The 6,865-nt window shown below is 39.5% G+C and overlaps 1 protein-coding gene across 1 annotated transcript in view; it reads right to left on the minus strand.

The window, feature by feature from the left end:
- Positions 1–3,600, minus strand: part of Ccdc85 (coiled-coil domain-containing protein 85) — a 30,187-nt gene extending 26,587 nt beyond the window's left edge. Inside the window, exon 1 of the mRNA XM_067098359.1 lies at positions 3,238–3,600. The gene's annotated coding sequence lies outside the window, so the exon portion shown is untranslated. The remainder of the gene's footprint in view (positions 1–3,237) is intronic.
- Between the last annotated feature and the right edge of the window lie 3,265 nt (positions 3,601–6,865).

Here is a 6,865-nt window from a genome sequence, read left to right on the forward strand (position 1 = left end):
CTCATCGATTGGTAAAGTTATGGCGTCTAATTCCACCAAGTTCAGGAGACTGCCTCATTTTCTTGCCATTAGTTTTGACTTTTCTTTTCTTGGCCATGGTTTTCAAAATTAAAACTGCTGCTACTTTCCTAATGGAATGAAATGATAAAACATAGGCCAAAGGCCAAGCGCTGGGACCTATGAGGAATATCAGCGCTGAAAAGGAAATTGAGAGTTAAAAGGTTCAAAAGTTACAACAGGAAGAAAACTTCGCAGTTGCGCTATGAAAAAAATTGTAAGGAGAGGTCGGAAAGTGAGACGGAAGAAAGATGATAAGAACGGAGGTACAGTTAACGGAATGAAAGGGGTTGCAGCTAGGGGCCGAAGGGACGCTGCAAAGAACCTTAAGTAATGCCTACCGCGCACCGCGTGAGGTGCACTGAAGGCGCTACCTCCCTACGGGGATCTGAGAAGAAAGGAACTAGCCACCCTACTCTAAATTTCTGCGCCTTAGCGCCCATGTCCCAACGCATCGATGGTAAAGAAAATGACCTTGACTTTGAGAACGGTTCTCATGAAATTATTATTCTTATGTTTAGTTATTAAAATGCTAGTTGTCCTTGTAAGAGCAGAGCGGTTGTGAATTCATCGTAAAAAAAGTTATAACTGGTAGCATCCTTGTCTCTCACACTGACAGGTCCTGGTTCCCACCTGAGGTAGAAGTTTGCTTCTGTTTTTTGCAAGTTGCCGTGTTATTATTATTATTATTATTATTATTATTATTATTATTATTATTATTATTATTATTATTATTATTAAGAGGTCGGAGATTCATGCGAAGCAAGCCAAGAAGGATATTAAAAATCGCTAAATGCGATTATAAAGAGCAAAGTTCAGGTACAGCTTTAAGCTTGTTACAAACGTTCGGCAACTTTGGTGTATAACTGAATCACGAAAATATGGAGCGTGATGAATATATAAATAAAGACAAAATCCACGAAGGAAAGATAAGTAATGGAGTGCTGCAGGGCATTTCAGCTTATAGTCCTTTACTTAGCAGACTGAAGCAATATGAAAATAAGCTTACAAGGAAAGCTCAAATAAATGACAGATGGGGATTACAGAGGCAAAAATATGTACTTTGGCATAAACAACAAAGACTAGTAACGCCTCACAACTGAAGCAAATTGCAGAGGACAGGTCCTTCTAAGCGCTTCCCTGAGTTCGTGAAAAACTCGATTTAGTGTACAACTCTTCTGATAAAGTAGTTCACCAAATGCTGCGCGCAGATACACAGAATTGCATGCACATGAATACTCATTTCAATAAGTGACAAAATAACCTTCAGTATTTTGTGATGTTTTGTCATTTCGTGTGAATATTCTCCTTGATGTAAACAATTTAATTGCACAGAAATAACCCCAGTTTTGTTACCTTAATTGCAGATACGTCCCTATAAGCTCGACATCACCAATTAATCTGCTGCTCTTTGATACGTTAATGAGAACACAATACTCTGTTAGGTCAAGCTTTGTTTGATAAGTCTCTTACAACGCATCAACCATCACGTAACGTACAGCGTATTGAATTCATTACCGCGGTCAGACACGTTCCAACGTTTCTTTTGTCTGTCTGCTAACAATGTCTCTCAAATAGCAATTGGAGGATCTCGGTGAATTTTCGACAAGAGGCGGATTATAGACCAAGGAGGAGTTGACCTCATTTCGAGATGAATCGTTCTCAAGGATTTTTTCAGGTTTTCTCTCTTTTTAGGCTGTGTGGGTGGGGATGTAGGCCTATTTGGTCTCGTTCTTCCGATATTACTCATAATAACTTAGTAAATTATATACGCAGGGATTTCGAGTATTAAAGGAAAAATAGACATGTACAAGCCGAGACACCCACGCCTTCGCTTCCTAAGAATAACTTGAAAATTACGCACAGCGAATTCTTTGAGTTTTGTTAGAGGCAGTTTTCCAAAAGCAAATTCTGTAACTGTTGAATTTCACCACTGTCTCACCACAGTTCTGCCGAGGAACTGGTACATCTAATAAGTTGAAATTTCTTGGCAAGACACATAACACCACAGCCGGCTGTAATGGCTATGGACATACGTAGATGTCTGGTATTGCTTATAAAATAGGGACCTCTTTTTTTATGATTTCAGTGTCATCTCTGGAAAACCAGAGTACCCACGACCTTCCAGTTTTGCTCAGAGACCACCAATATGATCGTTTGATGAACATTTGCTTTCTGCAATATAGAAATACTGATGCACTGTAACTCAAGATGTACACACCATTACAAAACCCAAATAGCTTTCAACCACCCATTCTACAAAAAAAAGAAATAGCTTTCAATCACTCATTTCATGAAAAATGCTTTTAATCACCCATTCCATAACATTATAGCTTTCTATTACCCGTCTCTAAACCAAATAGCTTTCAATCACCCATTCAGTAACAATATAGCACCCATTCCATAGCCAAATATCTTTAAATCACTCGTTCCATAACAAAATAGCTTTCAATCACCTGTTCCATAACAAAATAGCTTTCAATCACCCATTCCATAGCCAAATATCTTTCAATCTCCCATTCCATAGCCAAATATCTTCAATCTCCCATTCCATAACCAAATATCTTTCAATCACCCATTCCATAATAAATTAGTTTTCATTCAGCCATTCCATAGCGAAGTATCTTTCAGTAACTCATTCCATAACAAAACACCTTTCAATCACCCATTCCTTAACATAATAGCTTGAAATAACCCCTTCCATATTCACATATCTTTCAATCACCCATTCCATAGCCAAATATCTTTCAATCACCAGTTCCATAGCCCAACGTTTCTTCGTTCATCACTAGACTGTTTCCTCATATTAACAATCGTTGACCACTAATACATCTTTACCAAATAAAATTCAGCATCTCACCCTAAGGAACTCCGACGTCCGCGTCGCTATAGAGAGACCGTAAGAGAGAGACGGTACACATTGGTTAATAAATTACTGTTACGTCATTCGGAAGTCACTTCCTCTTTCCACGTGACACCACTTAAATTTTTTTAGCCTTTACGAGGTCGGTTTATCGTTCCTTTCAGGGTCAAATACCACTTATCCATCGGGCCATGAGGCCCAGCTCGCAGTAATCTGCTCTAAAAATGGTAAAAAACAATTCGTACACCGAAGGCCTCACGAGGATGCACAATCAAACGAACTGCATGCAGCACAGACAAGAAAGAGCAAGCCCTTACCCGAGAACGAGATTATCCAATTGTTCGAAGGACTCTCCCCACGACAGAGCGCTCACAGACGCACCACAATTATCACGACAGGATTTACAACTGAGACGAACGTCGCCAGAGAACGAAGTTCCCGAACTCGTCACGGCATTCCTCTACGTCAGAGAGAGAGGGAGAGCGCGCGCAAAAGTAGTCACTCCACAATTACGAAAAGGGTTCTCGACTGAGTCACTTACTATCGCGACGCTGGCGGTGCTACGCGTATCGAGAGCGAGCGAAGAAGGCGGCCATATCGTATTCAGCTGAGTTCAAGGTTTTCTTTCATGTACAGGTTTCGGCCGTCCTCATCCTCATACTATACCACCTCCTCCGCCCTCCAGCTCTGTGTTGCATAAAGGGCCTGTTGTATGTGCGGGCCTTCACACACACAGACACACACACACACACACACTCGCAGACATACAGACTTCTTCAAAGGGCCTCTCAAGAGGGTCACTTGATAGCGGAGCGTGGAGTACCTGAAGGTATGTTTCTTCCTCCAAGCAGAGCAACAAGGGATTTGTTCTATGTTCGCGGGTTTTTTTTTTATAAGTTTCTCAGTGTATTGACTGGAGTCAGTACCATACGCACAAAGGTAGAATGTGTTCAAAAACAAAAAAGTACTTGTTTTATTATGTATAACTGGAAATGGATAGAAACATATGTGTAGATAATAAATATGGAATTGGCATATATATAAATTATAAAATAAAAATATATATATATAAATTATATATATATAGATAGATAGATAGATAGATAGATAGATAGATAGATATACACATTATGAACAGAGTGTATGTACACGAACATGCGTGTGCATTTCTATATACGAACATGAAACCAATGTGCGTAAGCATTCGCAGATATAACATGTAGAAAAGCATATCACGTCTATGTTCGAATATGCACCCGCCTGTTTGTAACGTATTGACAGCATGACCGATTTAGGACAAGTGGTTCCATTACATCTTCATTTGCGATTCAATGATAGCGCAAGAATATCTGTTCTCTCCACACACACACACACACACACACACACACACTAGTAGACATATACATTCAGACAACAGTTTCTTATGTAAGATTTATTTTCGCGTTCTGTAAACGTCAATTTTATGGCATTTACTCACCAGACCGTTTCTTAGGTATATTCAGGAAGTCTCTTTCTTCTTCCGTTTTCCAAAGATCGTGCAATAATAAGATTTTTTTCTCGTTTCATTCGGGCCTGGGTAAGAAAAAGGTATTACGGGGTGCTAGCACCATCGGCCTCGGCAAGGATAATAATGCACGGACTCTGGGATTCGTCGCGAATGACCTCTTTGGCTGGGACGCCAGTTTTAAATGTCAGGCATACCAGCGAAGGCTAAGTCGATGAAAGAACCAGATATTTATGGTATATAACTTGTAAGGCATTTTAGGAGCGTTCATTTAACCTACCTCTTGTTCATAAATATTTGGCCTGTAAGACGTTGTCAGTGTTAATAGTCTTTGCTAGTAAATTCCCTTTATATTTTATAGCCTTTTCTCATACTTCCTAGTGCTGGTAAACCCCCTCTTATATTAAGATCACTTAACATCTCTTAAACAATAACTTCCAAAGGAAAATGGATCATTTTCAAAGGAAAAATTGATGAAAAAAAGCAAAAAAGTTATAAGAAACAATACTAATACCCTTGCATCTCCCGAGGGACTCAACAGGTGAGAAACAACACTGCTTCTTGTTTACATGGCTTTTGCCTACGAATCCGATCTGCCGAAGAGAGAAAGAACGCCTCTGTTCTTCACCTTTTCTTCTTCTTCTTCTGTCGGAAGATTGTTTACACTGCGCTGAGCACGACCCACATTTGAATGAAGAGATGGCGGCGCCTCTACGTGACGGGGAATTAGATACCGGGCGGTAGGTACCCCCTGCCGGTCCGTCTGTTTTCTGCCTATCTTGCCATTTGTCAGGTCTCCCCCACGTTTTGTTTTTCCATTTACCGGCGGTTTTTTCACGATATTAGCTACCGTGTTAGTTCTCTCTCTCTCTCTCTCTCTCTCTCTCTCTCTCTCTCTCTCTCTCTCATAGCGTGTGATTCACCTGGTGAAAGAGTAAACGTGACATTGACTGTGGTCATGTTTGTCACTAGAGCTCACTCCTATTAGGGAAATCAGCTTGATATAACATACTCCTCTCTCTCTCTCTCTCTCTCTTCTCTCTCCTCACTCTCTCACACACACACACACACACACACACACACACACACACACACACACACACACACACATATATATATATATATATATATATATATATATATATATATATATATATATATACATGTATGTGTAATCATATTTACATAAATATACAGATATTTATGTGTACGTATGTATATATCTATGTATGATACGTGCGCGTGTGTGTGTGTGTGTGTGTGTGTTTGGGTGTGTAAAAAAAAAAAGCCGAAGACGCTGAGATGAAATGATTGCGCATTATTCGTAAAGGTGGTTAGAAATGACGAGAAATCTAGAGGATAACCTTGAGTGAAAAGATGGATCCGTGTGGTCTGAGACGGTTCGCTCCCGTGGAGAGAATGCATGGTGATCGAGAAATGAGCTGACCATCGACGTGCTGCTAATGAGCAATTTGTACAGATAATATGATAGATATTGTGAATCTTCATTGAGATTTTCTCTGGAACCACCCCACAGTACAGAATCAGTACTAAATATACATGCATGCATATATATATATATATTACATATATATACATATATAATTTTCTGGTGCTTAAGGTTGCAGCCACGCTACAGTAAAACATGTCTTGAACATACGTTGACAACCCATTGCATACATCTCACAAACGGGTTGCAAACAACTCAACGACCTTAAATGGAAAACGATGACCGTTTGAAACACTGTGCAGGACTACCAGTTTGTGATGTGTGCGTGACAAGTTGTAGAATTGTTTATAACATTTTTTACTGTAGTGTGAAAGTACCCTAAGATAATTCTTGCAAATTGCGGTTGAATTAAATAATGAATTCAGTAATGATATTTCTGAGTGTTTTAGCTCTCGGCCAGTGACGAGAATTGGAATTTGTAAAGGATCAAAATATGGGTATCAAGATTTCTACATTTTTTCTATTTATCTTTTTTTCTTAGGGGCGTTGTGAGGAAGCATACGTCCTTCGAGCGAAAGGATACACATTACCCGATTCTGCAAAGGTACAAAGAACAAACGGCAAATAGAATTTCTCTAGTATTACATTAACTTTCGGAAAACCAACCGCTAACCGCGCAGCGCTTGATTTCTCTCAGACAAAAGAACATCTGGTCCTCTGCACTGGTTACTATTACGCCAACAGTCAAACCAACCACGATAGCATTTCATGTCAAGTTGTCATTACTGGCTTGTCGAGTACATCTAAGTCCCTTCACTTTCTATGAATGGTACCAAGCAATATTGAAGTAGTTCTTCTTCTTCTTCTTCTTCTTCTTCTTCGTCTTCTTCTTCTTCTTCTTCTTCTTCATTTGTTGCTGATTTAAAAATCTCCTCCATAGCATCACGTGACATTTAAAATCGAAAACAGTTTTACATTTCATCTCGTGCAT

Source organism: Macrobrachium rosenbergii, chromosome 55 (assembly GCF_040412425.1).
Source record: "Macrobrachium rosenbergii isolate ZJJX-2024 chromosome 55, ASM4041242v1, whole genome shotgun sequence".
Classification (NCBI taxonomy): domain Eukaryota; kingdom Metazoa; phylum Arthropoda; class Malacostraca; order Decapoda; family Palaemonidae; genus Macrobrachium; species Macrobrachium rosenbergii.